We start from the raw sequence: 2,182 nt of genomic DNA, 5'->3' as shown, positions 1-2,182 counted from the left end.
GCTCTGATATTTTATGTCTCTTGAGGATAGGTTCTTAAAAAAATTTTGAGATTATGGATCACAGACAGAATATGCCCCATATGAATGTCATTCGTGAGAGTTCAGTTTCTTCCCTTGTAGCTACTCTACAGAATTTTATACAAACAATTATATGAACACTGAAATTTGACATATTAATTAATATTCCTTCACTCTGTCTAAATAATGGCATACTAGCTAATATTGTGAAATTTTATTTATTGCTTTGCTTAAAAATAGACTCCTTAATAACAGAAATTATATTTTAAGTATTTTGGCCATTTCTGAAATAAAATCCAATCCAATATTTTGGTTATAATTGAGTCTTAGTTATAAATAATTTTTCAATATTGATTCCACATAGGAGATTTGTCCTATCAATCCATTAATAATATTACTTATATTTACTATAGTTTATTTCTAAATAGTTAATTTAAAAAATACTCATGTACATTGATTCTTTAGAACAAATATAGAAAATATTGTGTCAAGTTCTCTTTTTAACATATTATTTTAATTCTGCTTATATTTCTAAAAATGCCTGCCAGAATTTTGATGTGATATCTCACGTCATATAGTTTCAGGACATTTTAAACTGATTTTTGAATAATTTTTTAATTTTGATTTGATTTTTTACCATTAATATTAAAGCAAACATTTCAATGATCACATACATTTTCTAAAATATTTATACCATTTCCTAAAATATTTATACCAAAGCTTGTACTTTTTACATCTTTAGCCATTTTACGTTGTCTGTATTTATGAAGAATTGTACTGGCTTTACATTTCAGTCCTAGGTGTGTAACAGTACCAATTGTGTACTAATGTGTATTAGTGCCCTTCGTATTTGCTACAGATTTATTATTTTTATTTTCACAATTTTTGTTTTGTTTTGTTTGCTTTGTTATTGCAAAAGTAGGTTATGTTTATCTTTATCCAAGTATTTTTGTGTGAAGGAAATCACTTCGATATCTCTGATATCTGCAAAGTTAATTATCTCCCTATAATTGTATTGTTATGCTTAGTTTTCAAGAAGATCATTTCTCAGACATGAGGATTCTTTATGTACTTTTTATACCAAGTCATAGCAGATTCTCTTCTGTAATTAATTCAGACACATCTTTAATCATTATCTTGTCCCATCAAATATAGTATTTCAAACATAATTGAAAATTATCAACACTTGTGCAAATAATAACATGTTATTTGTATAATTTACATAAGCAAAACTTTCAAGCTTCATCTCAATGGAATTCAGTACAAGGTCGTAAAAAATAGGCCTAGAAAGGAATGACAAGTTGAAATCGATAGAGATAATTGGAATATAAATAAAAAATTAAAAAAACAATTTAATTTGCTAAGGAGAATAAGCTCATCAATTTTTATTGTTTTGCCTTTTTGGCTATTTGAGTGCTAGAATCTCAAGTGGGCAAATGTGGCTACCATGTGTACCCAATGTCACGTGACTCCTGAAACCTCGGTGCACCACTGGCTTGCAACCCGAGTTTGCACTCTCTGTGTGCACGTGTCATATCTAGACAACCCAGTCTCAGTAAGTCAAACATTGGAGGGAAATTGTTGTTACATTTACAATGCCAACTAATCATTCACTGCTGTATTTTATCAGAACACTTACTGGACAAAATTCTTATTGATAAAATTTAGTCTTGTAATTATATATTTAACACACCTCACCAAAGTCTTACAGAATATACAAAGGAAAGATGGAGTAATTAAAATTGATTTCATATCTCAGCAACTGAATTTTGTAGGATATGGTATACGCAATTATACTATCAATTGTCTTCTCAATTTTGCTAGAAAAAGTAGCTAAAATTTTATGTTAAATTTCTCCCAGATTTCTGAATTTAACAAATGATTCACCATTCTTTTTTCTATGCTATAACTCTCTTTACAGTAAAAAGAGACATAAGCATGGAAGGAAGGAATTGGACGCTGGTCACTGAGTTTATTCTTGTGGGGATACCAACCACCAGAGCTCTTGGGAGTCTCCTGTTCTTGACTTTTTTATTGGCCTACTTGGTGACAGTCCTTGGAAACAGCCTAATCATTATTCTGATTCTCATGGATTACAGGCTTCACTCACCCATGTATTTCTTCCTCAGCAATCTCTCTTTCAGTGAAGTATTAACCACAACCT

The sequence above is a fragment of the Suricata suricatta genome, chromosome 6, assembly GCF_006229205.1.
Source record: "Suricata suricatta isolate VVHF042 chromosome 6, meerkat_22Aug2017_6uvM2_HiC, whole genome shotgun sequence".
Lineage (NCBI taxonomy): Eukaryota > Metazoa > Chordata > Mammalia > Carnivora > Herpestidae > Suricata > Suricata suricatta.
This window is presented reverse-complemented; position numbering follows the sequence as displayed.